Consider the following 19,332-nt stretch of genomic DNA (forward strand, 5'->3'; position numbering starts at 1 on the left):
CAACACTTCCTCTCTTCTAATGATTCAGACAAAGTTGGCTCCCTCTTGTGCTCTCTACTTTAGGGGTGCTGTTCTCTGAAGGACTTCCCTCCTGATATTCTTTGTTTAATTTTTATGTTCTAGGGCTTGAGACATCATGAGCCATAAGGTTCCCAATGTGTTCTGTCTTAAACGTTTCTTCTGAGTTCACAATGCTAAGCCTTCTGCCTCAGTGGGATTGTTCAATCTGAGACAACATCTCCACAAGCTAAGTCAATAACTATTTGGCTGCAACAGAGTATTTTCCCCAAATCTTGATGCAAAAAAGCAACTGACAGTAAGGTCAGAAGCTTTATATACAGAGCATTCTGCACATTCCTATTCCAGTGTCATAATGCAAATCTCCTGTGTAACTGCACATCCTTGAACTTCCCTTTAAGAAGCACTTTGAATTATTCAGACAGGTAGGGCAGTGAGAATAAGCAGCCCTGAACCTGTTCCCTATAGAGACATGGCCTTTTCAGGAACTATTATTTTTTATGTTTAGCTTGAAAATTCTTATATCTTCATCTTGTTTCTCAACCCAAAGCATTACTGATAGTAGTGAGCATATATATCTTCCTACAGTATTGAAATTAAGCTATTAATATATTGTTATAAAATGTATGAAAATATTTTGATCCTTGGACAAAATTAACATGTTATCTCTCTATTTTCCATTGGTTGACATGATGAAAGTATCATATGTTTGAATACCTCACTTTACAAGCCTTCAAATCTCATGTCTTCAGTTATATATCTTAAAGAAAAAAAAATGTATATATAAAGCATGGCCATTGAACCTTATCATGGACTAGACAGTATACAATCTGAAGTTGATTATAACATGTCTACACTAATAAAATGACTTATTAAGTCATGATATAAAGAACTTGATTCAGCCCATAGGAGTTGAAGAACAGTTGAAAGAAGAAAACAGCTATGTAAAAATAACTTTGTTGCTACCTTTTTTTAATAAGTGTTCAACCTCTCTTCTAGCCCATTTCCCAGCAGTGGTAGAGAAAAGATTTTAGAATACAGGAAAGTGGACCTGTTCAGCAATAGTTCTTTAGGGGCAAGCTCCATATTCTTTTTCAGCATTTTATTCCCTTAGTAAACACCAAATAGGACTCAGCAGCTGCAGACCAGTCCTCTAGATAGGCAGATACCAGGCAGGGATTAGCAGCTGTAGTTCAATCCTGAAGAAACTTCAAGGCTGCCAACTGGCCTGAGGGAGAGGCTGCAGAAGCAGAGAAAGCTGACTCAGGAGACACAGGAGCAGGTCTTGGGTGAGATTTTCCCTGGCATCACCACTGGAGGAGATCAACAATGTACATGCTAGGTGGAGAGTAGCCAGCCAGAGCAGAGCAAGCTGGAGCTAACCGAACCAGAGACCTGTTAGGTCATATTTATATTCCATCACCACAGGTCTTTTCATGTGTTTGCTTTTGCACAACATCCTATCACCTGTGTCTGCTTCAGGAAAAGAGTTTTTCACAGGTCTGCTCCAGCAAAACATCCTTTCCTGTGCCCCAGCAAACCAAAATTTGACATAACTGACTTTCCAAAGAAACTAGAAGTTTCCACTTTACAGCTACTGTCCAATTGCCTTACTGCCATTCACACGGGGTGTGCTAATATTGCAAACACTAAATTCCTTTCAGATGGTACAATCTCCATCTAACATAGCTTTTAAGAAGCACATTAGCAAAGTCTCTTTCATTCTTTCTTTCTTTCTTTCTTTCTTTCTTTCTTTCTTTCTTTCTTTCTTTCTTTCTTTCTTTCTTCCTTTCTTTCTTTGTTTTTGCCTTAGCAGAATTGATCTGAAGGGAGACTGATCTTCATGTTTATTGTTATTATAAATAATTGATTATCCTTAAGTGTTACATTAACCTCTCTAACCCAAATAAGCCTGTACAAAGAAAACACAACTCAATCAATACGAATATAACCTCATGCCTACAGTACTCGATTTTCTAGCTATAACTTTGTCTACTCCCTTATAACTTACAATTCTCCAGGCCATGTGCTTCAGCCACCTGTCACTTTTCATTCACCTGTCTTCATTTTCTTATAGAGTACTAGTCGGGGCAGAAAACTCACATCCCCCAAACTAAGTGATTGAAATTGAGCAGAATGTTTTAGGAAGTGAAATTTCTGTTACGTCATCTGAGATCTTGTAGCTGAAATAGCATTGCTATAATTTGATTATACTCTACACTAAAAATGAGATGCCTTTCAAATTATAGGAAGTTTTGTTTGGAAAATAATGTTCACCTACTATTTCTGTATAAAATCTACATCTCAGTTGGTAAATTGTAATTCGATGACTAGATGTGTTGCTTATGGGGGGGGGGGACTGATTAGCTCTGTGATCAGCATCGTTCTGTATTTTCATTTTCCTTATTCTTTCTCCATCTTATTTATTTGTTTACCTTTCTTATAGCACCAAATAAGTATATTAATAGTGAGGAAAAAATTAACATAAAATCGAATACTTAAAATACTTTCCATCTGTCCAAGATCTATCTATTAAACTACATGCCATGTTATGGGAAGCTTAGGGAAGGCTCAGTGTATTAAATAGTTAATACATTATCTTATTTCTGTATCAAGAAACCCAGTTCATATCTTGGTTCTGTCATCATTTACTCAGCATAATATTTTTTTATGAGTGAGATTTTTCTCAGATTTTCAGTTAATAGTGCTGCTTAACACGTTGTTATATGAAGACAGTAACTGACTATATTTAGCATATAAACAGCTATATCTTTGTCATGTTAAGTAATTCAAAATATGTTTGTTTTTTTTTTGGGAGAACCCCTTAGAAATTTTCCCTTAATTTGCTCTAAGCAGCAAATTGGGATTTTATTATTAGTCTCGTCTTTTTCTAAATTTAGACTGAGTGCTGGATTTTATAATGATGGGCTAATTTTGACATGGAGAAATAATAGGACTGCAAATTTCTTTGCTTCTTAATAGTCAATTGTTGACCTGCTGTTATGAATGTTAATAGGGAGATTCATGTAGGCCCTGTATCTGTTACCTTGGGATTTGTGTTGTTGATCATGGATCAATTTAAACATGTCAAGACAGCTACTGTCTCTAAGAGACAGGGTTATCAAATTTTCTACATGACATACTATAAGTTATCATAATGAGAAAGCAAATGTTTAATGTCTGCATTACCAATTGCTAAATCGTAAGCAATCGTATGGATATGTGCACTAATAATTATGCTCTTCAAGATTGTGGCATCCATAAGCAATTATCTGTTCTTAAATTTTAAATAGGATAGAAAATTATGCTACCATCTTAATTTTATGAACCTTTCATTTTCAAATAGATTTGTCATACAAAATCAGTTTTCATTTGTTTTGAAAAAACAATTACAAGCCTTTATTGTTAATGAAAATGCATACAATTGGGAAGGAAGAACCACTTATTTGGGTTATACAGTTGGTTTCCTTGTACATTTTGATTACAGTAATCACAACTTCTCTGTTAGCCTATAATGACCCTGTGATAACATGTAATAATTTTACCAAGAAAGACAATCACAAGTCCATAATTTTGCCCTCACATTTTTATTCAAATTGTTCTTCTGTGGCCTGCATATCAGTCAAAGAGCAATAAGTTAATGGCTATGATTCTGGGTACAAGGTTAATCTTTGCACGCTTTCTGACACGATGACCTTTAAAAGTGTAACAAAATGGAGCATCCCTGACCTGAACAACAGACTCAATTTCTAAGTACTCAGAGATGGTGCTGGAATACATCCAGGTTTCATAATTCACATCTGCATAACAGGAAATGTAGTTTCTACTATGAACCCTATGTAAATGAAATCAACATATCATAGAACAATGAAAATTTAAAAGACAGAAAGCCTATTTATATTCGCAGCACAAATGAATCTCTTTAACAGACCATTCTTCTCTCTTGCTATTACTAAATAATGCAATATTCACATAATACAGCTGTACAGATCAGATGCAGTCCAGAGTCAATGTGAATCTTGCTATTATTTTGTTCACTTTTATGAGATTATAATTTAATTATATCACAACCCCATTCCCTTTCTGTCTTGAAACCCCTTCTACCTTTTCTTGCTCTGTATAAAATCAATGAACTTCCTTCTTCATTGATTGTTGTACATGTACACATATCATTATATTGCTAGGTATAAAAACACAACCTGTTCAGTTTATAGTAGGTTACTTACATGTATTGTGAATTTTCTGTGAAACCATACATCCAAGGAATGTCAGAAGCTGTACATATAAAGTCTCACTAACATGGCTGTCTTAAAATAAGGACAAGAACAATACTAAATAACACTCTAAAGTGACTAGGGTAAACCCAGAAGGCCTTAATCGTACCCAGAGAAGTACTGACAACTCAAGACTGTTGAGAACAAGAGAAAGAATTCCCTGGGGATGAATGTACATTTTGGTCCCAAGCACAGCCATGTTGAGTATTCACTTCCTCAAGGTCAAGAGTATAGAAAGGTCTGCCCTGCTTTGAATATGGACATTGACAAAAGCTTAACTTTGTATTAGCTAAACAGTCTGTGCAAAAGGTACTGACTTTAGCTTCCTCATCCCTGGTGATGGCAGCACTATAGTCTCCAGAGACTGGTGCTCTGCAGTGACCCTCTACTAAGATTAGCAAGCCTGCCTCCTCACTCATGGTACAAATAGTAAAAGCACTGAGTATCCTGGCTACTGTCTTATCTCCATCACAGTGTGTCTCATCCTCAGCTTATTATTATTTTTCTGTCTCTTGTTGATCCCAGTCATTTTGTTTGGAACCAGCCTGTGATATCTGGAGTAAGAAATATGACTCAGTGGTTCTAGGGTTGGACCTCTGAGAATCAAAGAAAAGTTAATAGATTGGAGTTGTCACTTTTATTCAGGTTGTTTAGATTTGCTTCAAGCTTCTTTTATATTTGCTTGTTTTGTTTTGATTGGGGGGAGTTTTTTGTTTCTGTTTTTTCTTTTTTTTTTAAATATTTTTCCCTTTAGAGGTCTACATATATATATACTTTTATCAGCCTGGGAGATTTTTAAGGATGAGACTAATGGTAACAAAATTTTGATAAGAACCAAAGATTAAGATGTGACTCATGATGACTGGCAAGCTGAGACAACTCTTAATAGAAGTCAAAAATTGCTTAATATTTTTCAGTGAATAAAGTTTTCTTGTCTCTCTGCCACACCTTCATTCTTCTCAAACCAATGAGATGTAAATATTTATGCTTTATAATAATGAAGAGGAAAGTTTCACATAGGTGTCTGATATGTTATCTAATAGTATAATATATCAATTGAATTATTTTAATACTTGTACAATGATAGCCTCAATAGAAAGAACATATTGACATATTAAAATACACAAAGCTAGTTAAAATAATATGCTTTTCAATGTAGTCTTGGCCACAGAAGCCATATAATGATTCAATAATAAAATATGATTCACATTTATGTAGAGTGCAGATAGCAACTGAAATTCTAAAATGTTTCCTGTATTGAAAGTTAAGCATGAAACATTAACAACTATCTCTCCTGGACCATTGCCTCTGATGAACTAAGTTTCATATTCCAATATACTGAAGGGCTCACTAACCTGTGAAGGTTAATGATTGCAATTTTATCATAAGATAAAATGGGAGAGTTTTACATTTTAAAGTTTCCCTTAGTGACAAGTGTTACAATTATGCTTTCAGTTTTGATCATCCTGCCAGTCCAGATTTATACTCATTATATCAAGAGTTTGGTTGTCAGAGACTCTGCTACTGTTGTCTATACCCTTGAATCATTCTTGAGTCATTAATGCCCATAGCTCTATTCGTATGGCTGCTTCATAATGGTAATTGTGCTACCTTTAAGAATCAAAATGTAAATGTATAAAATGCAGAATATCTGATAAATGACCACCAAAGAAGAGTTATTAGATCTCCTCCCGGGGTTTACAACCCACAGGTCGATATGCAGTGTTCTAATAGAATGGGCTAAATAATGGACCTTGTTATATTTGTTTGGGGATCTTTCTGATCATATCTAAAGAACACAAGTTTTTCTTAACACTGAGGTTCAGTAAACAGAAAATGTCTATAATTATCAACACTTTAACTGTAATAGGAGCAGAGAGAAAAGCAGAATGAAGCACAATTGTGAGGCCCTTACTGTAAGCACCCTTCAGTGCTTCTTGGTCCCAATATCTGCTTCCAATGCTGGGGAATTTTCTTAGGCCCCCAAATACCTTGGGCTTGAATCAGTGCCTTTAATCTCTGATTCCACACATCACATTGCTCAAAGCACTTTATCTTGATAAACTTTTCTTATTTGGCAATAAGTAGAAATTCAATAAAGAATTTAGAATCAGGCTTTACTCACAGGTTATTGTAGTCATTAGTGTGAAAAACTTTCTGTAACTGTAGTCCAGTATCATTTCATGAGAGGGAGTGAATAAAACAAGGCAATAGAATAAGGGAAAAGAGGGGGGGAAAGGCAAGAAGACATGAAAGAAAGAAAGAAAGAATGAATGAATGAATGAATGAATGAATGAATGAGAGAAAGCAGGAGAGAGGGAGGGAGAGAGGGAGAGAGGGAGGGAGGGAGAGAGGGAGGGAGAGAGGTAGGGAGGGAGAGAGGGAGGGAGGGAGGGAGGGAGGGAGAGTATGGAAAGTGCTTTGTCCATCAGATGATAGGGTAGCCCAGCCCTTGAAGCATCTTTCAAAGTACTTTACTATGGCTAAGGGGATCCTCAGCAGGAAGCAAGTCAGGGAGGTACTAAAATTCAAGTACCTGAAAAGAAATTTATTAAGCCATTTCTATCTTTATCCATTAGATGGAAAAAAACTAAATTGGCTTCCCTTAGGAAAATATATTAGAGTAATTTGTCTTAACACCAACTCAGCAGGGAAACTAAAATAAAGCTGCTACCAGCAAATAAATAAGCACCACCCTAAGACAGGATGCAGGTGAGATGAAGAAGGGGCAACGCGTAATATCTCCAAGAAGAGGAGAAAGAAGCTGTGAAAATCACCACGCTGCTTCTATTTCCAGAAAACCCTGTGACTGTGCTTTTAGTGGAAATATGTATACAGCATGTTGTTTTCTAATAAGAACAAACTCCCATTTGTGACATTGAAACTCATTTGACATTTTCCTTGGTCAGGCATTCTTTCCGGTGCCATCTCATGCCTTGCCTCCGCTTTATGATTCCAATTTGAGCAATAAATCGTGTTTATTTCTGTATATATTAAGTGTGCTTGAGCTATCATGAAATAATATAAGAAAATAACTTAAATTATTTTCTTCGTCTAAGAAATGCCACTTTGAGTTCAAGGTTGTATTTGGTGTTGACACCAATAGGTTCTGAGGGTGGAAAGATTAGTTATGGCCCAAGAATGATAATCATGCTTGCATATACTAGGTGACAGTTATCTATTATCAAAACTATCTAAATTAGAATGCATTAAAGATATTCAGAGAGGTATTTCCACAATGCTAAACTAGGAGAGTTGTGATGTCTAACATATAAATTGGTTACTTTTGTTGACATCTACTTTACATATTTTTCTTAACATTTATTAACTCTTATGTGTATAAGTTGCATGCATGTATGTGTATCCACATTGTGCAGAACAAAAGATGTTTTATATATAGTTTGGCAGAACTATAGTTATAGATGGTTGAGAGATGCACGTGGGGTCCTCTACAAGAGCAGCAAATGCTTCTAAAATCTGGTATAGCTCTCTCTCTCCATCCCTTCCCTATTGCCCCTCCCCTCTCTGTCTACATATGCTACACTATTTCCATGGAAGTCAGAGTTCATCTTCCAGTGTGAGTTTTCATCTTTACCTAGTTTGAGATTGGATAAGCCAACCTGCTTGCCTCATGGATTTCTAAAGATTCTCATAGGTCTATCTTTCATCATGAACAGGAACTCTGGACTGATGGGCTGTCTCTACCATTTGCTTGTGAGTACTAAATGATCTGAATTCAAGCTCTTCGCCCACTGAGCCTTTTGCTAGCCCTTTTGCTATTTTCTTATGTATCCATTTCAAGAATAGAAAATAGTCCATAAGGAGGCACTTGTCTCAATTTTTCACTGTTACCACCAAACTTATCATCAGAACAGAGTGATGAATGCTTTTGAAAACATATTCTATTATAAATTATTCTTAAATAACTCTCTTAAAATACAAAACTAATTTATTTGTTTTGTCATCTTTTACCTCCTGGATTAGGATGTGAACTATGATATTCAGACGTTTAATTTTAAAGTATATGAAATTAATACAGAACATATCATAATTGGTGGGAGGCATCCACATTAAGTAAGCTGCCATCACCACATACATGATAATATGATAATTTCTGTGATTATCATGGATTCACAGTGCTTCTCTAAGATATGTATAGGTTTAGGTATCACATGTTTGGCCAACTGCCACACATATAATTATTTTGTTATTAATGTATCATCTGCAGATGTATTGTTCTTACCTAAATTTTTAGGGGGAGATATAAATATCTATTTGTCACAGATAGGGCAGGGACTGGCAGAACAAAAAAAAAAAAAAAAAGATTTTATTCCTGCCCAGGTCAGTGACCCAGTTAGCTTACTTAAATTAATTACAGTTAAAAGTAAGTTTGCTGAAGCAGCTAGGTCCCATCTGCATCATGGACAGCTCATAGGAAGTGACATCACTTAAGACTCAGATTCTCGCTGAGCAGCTGTGCTACTGTAGGCTTCCACCCTTGTAAGGGGATTTACCTCAGATGTAACTCCAGAAGAACAAGGACCTTATGAACACCTCAGCACAAGACACTTAAAGCCTAGTGAGCCAGATGATCCTCTGTGATCTCTACACGATGGAGCGTTAATCATCCTGTTCATCTCATAGAGGTCATTACAGCTGCTCTGGTGCAGGATGGCCATGGTTTTGTTCAGTGTTGGGGGAATAGCTACACAGTAGCAATCACTCATATCCACGTGATTGACATAATTTTCAACCTTGTACATTTAATGTAACTATTGTCATACCTAGGGAACAGTTAGTACAGATGCATAGACATCTGAAACATGCTAACACTTCAGGTGACTGCTCTGGTGTTCAGAGTTTCCATGGTTAATAATGATGATGGTGATGGTTATGGTGATGATAATGATGACGATGATAATAATAATGATGATGATGATGATAATAATGAGCAACATACTGTAGAAATTAAATAAGGTCCTCAAGATTCCTGGATGAGCACTTGGGAGTCAAATATATTTGGTTTTAGCCAAAAATTCTTTTTGGCCAAAACAAGCACCGTCAAAACTATATGGCTTTGCATGAGTGGAGGTCGGCAGCAGTCACTCTGTTAGATAAGTTTTGACACAAGGTTGAATTTTATCGGGGGAAATTGAATCAGTGGCTTATGATTATTGGCAGGAGAAAAGACTAGGCTGTATACATTTGATACTTTTAATTTATTTGTCTGTAAAATGTGAGCATTCCTTAAATACTTATGACTCAGTAAAGATTTAAGGTGGTTTGGGTTTTTTTTTTTTTTTTTAGCTTTTGATTTTTATAGTTTTGATAGTTTATCATCTTTGAATCAGACCTGAGAGGTATGTATAAGTAATATGTTTAGGTTCAAAATGGAAGCATTCTTTAGATGCCAGATTAATTTCAGTCCTTAAAATTTTCTACTCTTGAGAACTCCTTCATGCAGCTGTATATATATATATATATATATATATATATATATATATATACATATATTATGATTCTACAAAGCTTCAACTATTGTCAGATCCTTGAATCTTCTTGGGTTCTTTACTTCATAACTATCACCTTCTCTTCTTCTCCTTCTTCTCCATCTCCTCCTCCTCCTCCTCCTTCTTCTTCCTAGAGTACAACCACTACCACTACTCCACTTCTGCTTCTTCTCCTACTTTTCTTCTTATTCCTCTTCTTCTTTGTCTTCCTCCTCCTGCTCCTCCTCCTCTTTCACTTCTCCTCCTCTTTCTCCTTTTCTTCTTCCTTTTCTTCCTTTTCCTCTTTTACTTCATCTTCCTCTTCTTCTTCTTTCTCCTCCTCTTCTTCTTTACCTTCATCCTTCTCCTGCTCCACTTCCTTAACCTCTTTTGCTTCCCCAGTACAATTATGACTATGACTGCAGAAAAAATAAATGACATATTTGAGAAAAAAAAGTTTTGGTGATTTAATAATATAGGCTTTCACAAAAGTAACGTACATCTAACATATATATATATATATATATATATATATATATATATATATATATATATATATATATATATATGACAATAAGTCATATGAAATAAACAATTATGTATACATTTGAATAAATCTATGCATAAATGAAAAGAGTCGTGGCCCAACAAAAGAAGACTTTTGTCTGTTTAGACATGTTAACATCATCAAATATATTAAAATTGAACAAAATATATTAACCTGATAAGGCTTTTAACAAAGACAATGATTTTTAACATCTTCATTTATATGTAACATTTTTGAGTAACTTTTACTTAGGAAATTGTATGTAAACCAGCATCTCATTTTCCTAGGCTTTGGTAGGGCTCCCTCTACTGTTCAAATGTGAACATATATCTCAAAATGATTAAAGGGAATCTGGTTGAGAAACAGTTGATTAGAGGACTAAAACTTCGTATATTTAATTCGTCCAAATACATATGTATATATAATGTACATATTTACAGCAGAATTTTTAGCCCCCAAATTTGAATTATCTCCTGCATGTTTTACAGCTATTTGCATATATAAAGCTTTGTAGTCAACTATGTACTTAAATGAAAGTTTGTTTCAAGCCTTGACATCTCTTCAGATTTTATCAACTCTTACAGTTAGGTTTTGCTACTCGTTCAGATATGACAGAAATGTACCACAGAAGATATGAGGAAGAAGCAACACTGGGACTTTACACAATGAGATTATATGAGAAAGAAGCAACACTGAGACTTTACACAATGGGATTATATGAGGAAGAAGCAACACTGAGACTTTACACAATGTAAATTAAAGGCTTCAGATATCATGTGCTTCATGTTTGCTTAAGTTTTGTGAAATTACGTAGATTTTTTTCATCTTTAAAGTGCTCAAAGACTCATACCTCCTGTGTGGGTAAAAGAAATGTTAAATATTATCCAGTATTATAGGAAGGAGACCTAGAAATACTAATACTACTTCAAATTCAAGATGTTTAATGCTCTGAAAGGCAGATTTGAATGCTGTAGGTCAAAGCTGGCTATTATGAGAAAATGCTCCTTAACAGAAATATTACCAAGTCTGAAGCACTTGCTGCTTTGCCAGAGACCTGTCTGCTTCTCAGCATTCAGCACCAGGAGATGGATAATTATCTGGATCTCCACCTCTGGAGTATCTGGTATCTCCTGCCCTATACAAGAACCCACACCCAGGTCAAAAAAATATAACAGACACAGATCTACTCAGACAGACAGACAGATAGAAATACACATACCCACATACAGAGAGAGAGAGAGAGAGAGAGAGAGAGAGAGAGAGAGAGAGAGAGAGAGAGAGAGCTAGCTCTAAATAAAAGCAGAAAAAAATCTTTATAAATTAGGAAAATATATCTTTCTTTTTATTGAGGCCAATGTATAAATTTTAATTATAGGTTGTTTAAAATAACAGAGTTTTTCTTATGTTTTTAAATCAAAAGTAGTAAAACATGGAAAGTCAAAATATATTTACAATGGGAGGTTGTGATTTTTGTGGCAAGATATTGACAAACAGCATTAAAAATAATCTGATGAAATAAAATATCTACCCAAGTAAGATCACTATTAATTCAGTAATTCCCAAAGTAGGTTAATCCTTAGGAGTTAAGAATATAGAGTAGTCAAATATTTTTTGTAATTATTCACAAATTTATATTGAGAAATATTACTAGTTTTAAAAGAAGATAGAATTTTCTATTTCTTTCAATACGTGTACTTACTAGTATTAAAATTAGTACATACAGGGCTTATATAAACATACATAGTAGCATATAAAACTTATATAAAATACTTATATACTAAGCCATCTCAAGAATACTTATAATGTCTAATATAATAAAAATCTGTGGTTGTAGTTTAACATTATTAAGTATTATGTGGTACCTATTTAGTATCTTTTCATTTATCCAAAACTATTTTTGAAGCCTGATTCATGTAGTCTATATAGACAGAAGGTTTAGCTTATTTTTTAGTTTAAGGACAGAAAAAAAATTGGAAAACTGATGTTTTATAAAGCAGTACTGAACATCTTTTATGTAGTCTAAAAGATTTTATGGTCTCAATATAAAGTTACATATATTTGACAATACAGTCACAGAAATACACTAAGAAGTAATATCACTACCTGATTGTGATGGTTAACTATAATTACCTGATTGCAATTGTTATCTTAATTATCATCATGACACAAGAATACCTGGAAAGAGAGTCTCAGTGAGGAAGAGACAACATTGAGTTAGCCCCATGTCATTGGTAGAGTGTCTTAATTTGGTAAATAGATACAGCGTCGCACTGCCTATAATAGGGCAGCACTACAACCTAGGCAACATTTCCTTTACTATATCAAAATGAGGAAATCCAAGTAATCATTACAAGTAAACATATATGTATTTAATTTTCTGTGCTCTTCCCTGTGGATATAATATGACTGCTTGCTTCAACTTCCTGCTACCTTGATTTAACCTAAAATTTCTATCTAAAATAAATTCTTTCTCACTTGAGTTGGTTTGTATCAACATATTTCATGGGTAAAACAGAAATTAAACCAGACACTGGATAGATGACAGTGGTGTTATATACAATATTATCATAAAAAAAAGGGAAGAAATGTTGTATATAGTTCATCACTTACAAGTGTAAGTACAGTGCTTACTATTATAAATTAATGTATTATTAATGTTTTATACAATAAACTTAAAAATAAAAGTGGAAAGTATTTCCTTATTCCCATCTTATAGATAATGAGGCACATAGTATCTCTAAGTTCATATACACTCAGAAATCTTGTGTAACTTTGGGTACCATAGATTCAGAGTATGTCTCTTTTTTTCAAAGTGCTTTATGATAATTTTTCTCTGCTCGTGCTTAGCAAAAGGTAAGCTGTTTTCTTTTATTTCTGCACCTCATCCTCTCCTTCTTTTTCTTCCACATTTTCTTCTTCTTCCTCTTCCTCTTCCTCTTCCTCTTCTTCCTCTTCTTCTTCTTCTTCTTCTTCTTCTTCTTCTTCTTCTTCTTCTTCTTCTTCTTCTTCTTCTTCTTCTTCTTCTTCTCCTCCTCCTCCTCCTTCTCCTCCTCCTCCTCCTCCTCCTCCTCCTCCTCCTCCTCCTCTTCTTTTTTTTCTTCTCCTCATCCTCCTCATTCTCCTCCTTCTCCTTCTTCTCTGCCCCTTACTTTCTCCCTTCCTTCCTTCCTTGAAAGGGAAAAATAGATTTGGGTTTGAGTACATGAACTAAGAACTTTTGATTCTGTACTAACTGGAGAAATTTTTAAATAAAATTTCTCCCTCCTCTGTAATTTAGCCAAAATGTGATTGGCATATTCTATGTGTTTAAATCATACATGCATATTTAATCTGGTATCTAAATTGGGAATTTATTTGTAAATACTTCTTTCAAGCATGTATCAGTCTCTCCCAATTATTGAAAAAAATATTTATCTGTTCTATGTTGATAGTAACAAAATACCACAAGCTTGAAAGTTTATAATTAAAACAGATATTTCAGCCTTTTTTCTTCAATGGTTTGAACTTAAATGTCCAACATGAAGAGCCACCGCTAGTGAGGGTCTTTCTCCTGGCTCTGCAGACCTGAATAACCTCTTTAGGGTTATTCAGGGCATTAAGTAAAAGAAGCAAGAAGGACTGGGGTGCTCTGACATGCCTGGTACTCGTTAGGTGCCAGGTTATCTTTGAAATTTTACCTTGTGTAAAATCCACTTTCCATGCCAAGAGCTAATCCCAAACCTGTGCATTAACCCACTTTTCTGTTATTCTCAGGAATGGAATGATCCACTCACAACTATAATATCCTGCTCACTTCCTAAAGGTCTAAATTAATCCTATCTCTTAGTATCTCACAGTCAAAATTAAATTTCAACCTGTGTGCTAAAAGGGAAAATACTTAAAGAATGGCAGATTTCACATACTTAAGACTTAAGACAAATTAAGATTAATGTATAATCCCTAAAACATTACACCTTAATATCAAATATATTCTATCCCTTTTAAAATGTATTAAAATCACAACTTTCATACACACTTTATGTCTTCATGATCTTTGCCCTACAAACCCACAGAAGGCAATAAAGTATAATCCTTTTATAAGTTGTATAACCCTACAGTTTGGCATATCAGCTACTGTTCTGAGATATGCGCCACCTACTGGATGCTATATTTTGGGTTGTTTTGGGCAGGATTTGAGAGCTAGACAAGAAGCATTATGTATCCTCACCAATCAGGGATCATTTTTCATGGTTTCTGCGTTCACTTCCTGCTTGAGTTCTTGCTCATATTTCCCTGAGCAGTCTAGAGCTATAACATATGGGGAGAAATGAGTAATTTTCTCAGGCAAGCCTTTGTTCATAGTATTTGTTATAGCAACAGAATGAAAAAGCACTCCAATTTATTGACTCACTTATTTTCAAGTCACTATCTATTTGCAAAAAGTTCAGTTCATCAAAGTCATGGTTGTCAATAATAGTTAATATTTCTGGAACAAAATAAGTATGGATTATCCTCAGGTTTATTTTGTGTAACATATTAAATTGATGATTTTGAAACTATAAAATTCTGCTTTTGAGCATAGGGTTTTTGTTAGTTTATTTGTTTTTTTCTGATTTAGGCAGGGGCTTAAAATCTCAGTTTCTATTACAAATTAGAGCTAATGGTAGCTATTAAGCAGAGAAAGTCTAACAAATTAATTTAAACTTATATAAAGGCGCCTTTCTTAATTTATATAAGAATATTACCAAATGAGCACCATTAGAATCAGTTGGCAGGGTTAACTTAGGGAACCTCAGCTTGAAATTAGCATCTATTAGTTGGAACCAGAATGTAATATCGCATTGCATGCTTGCTGTTAGAATATTGTCAAGTAATATATGTTTTCTGTTAGTAAAATAAACCCCCCAAGTCTTATATTTTTATTTTCCTGTGGTGGTGAGACAATTTTACAGCTATTTTAGCAGTATAAGTCTAGAGGGTCTCTCTGATGGTTTAATGTTCAGTAGCTTAGTTTATCCTACTCTGGACCAGAGATCTTACTAGTAACCTATTAGTTTATGTACTTTTAATCTTTGAACCTTGCCAAGATAGTTCATTGTGATTTTGTTTTAATATGTTCTAGAAGTGGCTAAGTAAAAGAAAAAAAATCAAAAACCAAAACAAACAAACAAACAAAAAATACTTCTCTTGAGCACTGTTTTTGCAGTGACCTACCTCACTGGAAATATCCCTTTAATATCCTTTGATCATATTTCCTCTTGTTACTTTCCCAGCCATTCTCCTTGACCTTGTTTAAATGTTTTCCCCTTCATAAAGTCTTAGCTAATTCTACAAATCAGCAGTGACTGGCTCTGTGCTCTGAAAGCGTTTGTATTCTCACTGAAATTAATCATGGTTATCTGTGCATGTCGTAACTCTGCTGATGAACTTGAATGTATTTGAGTGCAGAGACCTGTTCGTCAGTTGGTATACACCATTCCCTGTTCTGGGCTGTTTCCACACTGGTGTGAAGCAATGAATGCAGATGCTTGTATCTAATGCTAATTGTGTCCCCCAAAACTGCCCCAGACAGTCCACACACGTAGCTTCTGGGAACCAGCCCCCAATTAATTCTGCTTGGAAAATAAAAAAGGCAGCAGCCAATAGCTGGGGAAAAGAGAAAGAGGCAGCATTTTTGGTCTCGCAGGTTTGGGACCTCGGAGAACAAAGAAGAGATGTCATGACTAAGGAGAATGCAGCAGAGGGAAATGGAGACACCATGGAAAGGGTTAAGGAGGCACAGCCCAGAGGGCTGCTCAACTGGGTACAGATGAGCCCGGATGGAACTTTGAAATTAGCAAGTAGTAATTCAGAATTATAGCCGGGAGGTGGGTACTAGCAATATTCAAGTTAGGTAGCTTCCCAACTATTGTGATGCGTAAGGCATATTAAAATATAAAGGATATGTGAACCTTTCATTCAGAAACATAAACCATTGAGGCAGGAAAGAACTCTTTGCCGGGATTTATTTATAAAAATATTGACGACAAATGAATATTAGAATTCAGGCCAGAAAATAATTATCAGGTGAACCAGTTCAACCATTTATTAAACGTAAATTACTGAAGTTAGAAAGATGGACATGATAAAATTAAGTAAAGACAAGTAAAATATTTAAGAAAAAGAAAAGCAGATTCCTTAAAATTTTGTATTCTCATACATTTATAAAACTCAAATTCTATGTCATAATTATGAGATAGTTAGTACAAAAGGAAAAATAATTCTAAGCATCATCTTTGTGGAGCAAATATCTAATATTTCCATCAAACACAACCATGTTAGCAAATAATCTATTTTTATCACCCTAAATTATATACTTACAGATTCAGGCATTGGAACAATATAAAGGAATCATCTTAATATCAACTTCACATTTATCCCTAAATGTGATGAATTATAAAATACATTTCTTCTATGTGTGGTTTTTCTTATGTTGAAAAGATACAATCATGCCTTCATTCTTTGAGAGAGGTCCAAGCTGTACTAAATCTCTGAGAGCTTCAAGTAGGAGAGAACAATATATCCCTGTGTGGTAGAATAAAACTTATCTGAAATTAATATGAATAGAGATCGCAGGGGAATCTCAATACCAATCCAGATTATAATTTACTTCTAGATTACACTCACGATCTGGTGTCACTGGCACTGGGGTGCATACCATAGAGAAGGATAAAATCGTTTTAAAGCTCTTCTAAGGAAGCCATGGGAGCACATGCCTTTAGTCCCAACTTCTCAAAGGACTGGGCCAGAAGTATTTCTAGGAACCCTAACTTAGAGGACTCCTTGGGCATCATAGTGAGACCCTGCCTCAAAACCAAGAACAAGCCATCAAAAATCCCCCAAAAATTGGGATGCTAACCCCAGAGGCTTGGGCTGCCCCAGAAACAGCTCACAAACTGTGAAGTTCAAGAAAAAAAAATTATGCTCAATCCTTACACACTAAGAAAACGTTGACTAATTCCGGGTTACATCCTGTTTTACATGTACTTTTTGCTCAATGTAACTAGTAAGAACTTAATGCCTCAAACCTTAAAAAAAAAAAAAAAACTTAAAAATTTGGACATTTATCTTTGTTTTTTTTAAAATAAAGTTCTTCAATAAAAAAACCCAAAAATTATCATGTCTTTTCTAATTCGTTTTTTAAAATGTTCCATGCCTTTAATCTAAGCACTTAGAGAAGAGAGCCAAAAAGACCTCTCTGATTTTTTTGAGGCCAAGCTAGTCTGCAAGATAGTTCCAAAACAACCAGAACTACACAGAGTAGTGTGGTCTCAGTACAGAACAGCAGAACAAAAGTGTCCCTTGTTATTCTAAAACCTTTACAACATGTTAAAAAGGTACCTTCTGACTTATTTTTTCTTGTTCTCTTGTAATATTTCACAACCAGAAACTACTTAACCAAGAAAGTTTACTTTGACTTACAGTTCCCATGACAGTATGTTAGTTATGGTCACATCTTCCAAGAGGAAGTTGGGAGATTGTGTCTAAGTCATTCATCAAAAGCATAGAAGAGAATAGTACGTGAGCAAGCCTGTAAACTCTCATAGTCTACCCCTTCTTTTGTGTTTCCTCTAGCTCCTGAAATTTCCATGCCCCACTCAATACCTCAAATATGAAAACAAGCTGTCAAATCCCTGGGCCTTCAAGGCACATTTTTCCACTGTTACTTGCTCAGTGGTAAATGGAGAAAAAAAATTGGATTGTTACTGTGATTTGTTCCTTTGTTGGTTCATTTTGTAGAGATTGGACTTGTTTCTGAAAATAAAAAGCATCTTTGTCAATTCATCCACTTAGGTTAGGTAGGCTTCTAATAACTTATTACTGTTTTTCCCCTCTCCATACAAGATGAACGAGGAATTTATTAGGTCAACTCATGTGTATTTACCCTTAGTCAGTTTGCTTATTAAATACTATTGTTACTAATGTTTTATTAACACTTCTCAAAAATTCTATATAATTTTATAACTTTAAAAAAAATCTTACAGAGTGATTTGGTGATCCATTAAGTTTTGATTATGAATACTGGGGGGAATTTTAGACTGAAACTTACTTGTTTGAGACAAGCAGCTCTGTCTCTCTGAGGTGTGAGGCAGTGAAAAATAAATACTAAAGAGAATTTTCTGTCTGTCCTTTGTATGAAGAAACATGAGTTGCTCTCTGTGGACATAGCCAATTCTCAAGTTCCTTATCTTTGTCTTGAAAGGTTAAGAAAATACTATTTTGCTAATCATATCTGTAACTTATTTGTCAAACCCAAATGTTAGTATGCTGGAAGCTATTCTTTAAAAATTCATGTTTTAACCTGGAAAATGTCAATCACATAGCACTTTTGACATTGTGCCTCTCAGCAAAAAGACATGGGAAAACTTATTTGATAGGTCTTCCTTCAAGGAGGGGAGGATTTGAATTGCTTACTTTTATTTTCCACCACCTGTGCTGTGGCTATATTTCTAGAGTAAAATTTTCTCAAACCTTTAGTCCAAGAACTAATAACATTTATCATTCATTAATGTAAGTTAACAACTTAAAAGAATATTAATTTAAACTGAAGTCTGTGGAAACACAGGTTGATATTATTGTAGTTCTAACATTTAAGAATAACACATATGCATGTTATTCACGCAATTATTCTTAAACCGTGTATGAATTACGTTTGAGTGGAAAACTTATTCTACTTGAAATGAATATGTCTTGATATGCACCATACTTAATGTTTAATCCCATCTGAATTATTTATTGAACACAAATACAGTATGCCAATAATAAGTAGCAGCCTGGATTAACCTCATCAAGTATTGATGGATTCTTCTGCAGAGCTATGAAATGCATAAATGTTAGCTTGGCTCGTATCACCATCAACCTTTCTACATAGAGGAAAGGTATGTGGAAAATGCAACTCCGTTACAGCATGCAGTCACTGACTTCAGTTGTGAGTCTATCAAATGCTAAAGTGAGGCCAATTTTGTTAGGTCTTAAAGTAGTTATT

The sequence above is a fragment of the Micromys minutus genome (genome assembly GCF_963924665.1).
Source record: "Micromys minutus genome assembly, chromosome: 7".
Classification (NCBI taxonomy): domain Eukaryota; kingdom Metazoa; phylum Chordata; class Mammalia; order Rodentia; family Muridae; genus Micromys; species Micromys minutus.